The following is a 937-nucleotide window of genomic DNA, read 5'->3' on the forward strand; positions in this document are numbered from 1 at the left end:
CTGAGCTGCCCAACCCAGAATCCAACATGCCTGCCTCGCTCAACCCTGTGCAGGACCCTTTCACATGCATGTATGCACATGTTGCCTGACCTGTTAGCAACATAAGCTAAGTGCCGTGGTGCTAGCACCTGCAGTGCCTAATGCGGCTCTGCACATCAGGGCAAGTGTGCACGGCTTGCCTCTTCCCTCATGGGTGAGGGTCAGCTGGTCAGGTATCATGTAGGCTGTCAAGTAATGTGCAGCCATGCTGACGGCATTCAATGTGAGTGATGGGCTTTGGGAGTGCAAGCAGAATCAGCTGTAACAGGTTGGTGCGTCAAGATCGGCATGCCTCCTGCCCGGTGCAGGCCTGTGGTGGCACCAAGTTGACAACCGCTTCACACCAGCGAGCTCCAGCTTGCACCAATCATAAAACGGCAGTCGTTATATGTATACAATCGATAGCCAGGCCAAACGGCTGCGTGGCTGGACTGCTGCACTCACTCACGTGGCCCCTGGTGGTGAGAGCAAACGTTTATCTTTCTATACAGGCCACGTTTGAGGACGCTGTTAAAAGCAATAGATAAAGGATAGAACATTTAGTAGTATGCGTTGCTTATACGCTCCCGCCAGCTCTTGTTGGTGGCGTGATCGCGGCACTTGGCGAGATCGAAGTCTCGGCGGTCATGGTCAAAGTCGCGCCAAGGTCAAATAGACAACATTCAATAGTTGAGATTTGCAGTCATCGTGACTGAGGAAAGCCTTACAAGTTGCAGCTGTCAAAAAGAGTCAATTCTGCAATTCGCTTGAGCCTTTCTTGCTCGCGGCTGTTTACCTTGTGACCCTGCATGCATACAAGCATACGTATGTTAGGATTGGCTCCGACGGCGGGGCTGGAGAGAACTCGAAGGACTGGACCAAACGAATGTCGCTGGAGCGTCGTGCTAACTTCACTTTG

This window comes from Chlamydomonas reinhardtii, chromosome 4 (assembly GCF_000002595.2).
Source record: "Chlamydomonas reinhardtii strain CC-503 cw92 mt+ chromosome 4, whole genome shotgun sequence".
NCBI lineage: Eukaryota > Viridiplantae > Chlorophyta > Chlorophyceae > Chlamydomonadales > Chlamydomonadaceae > Chlamydomonas > Chlamydomonas reinhardtii.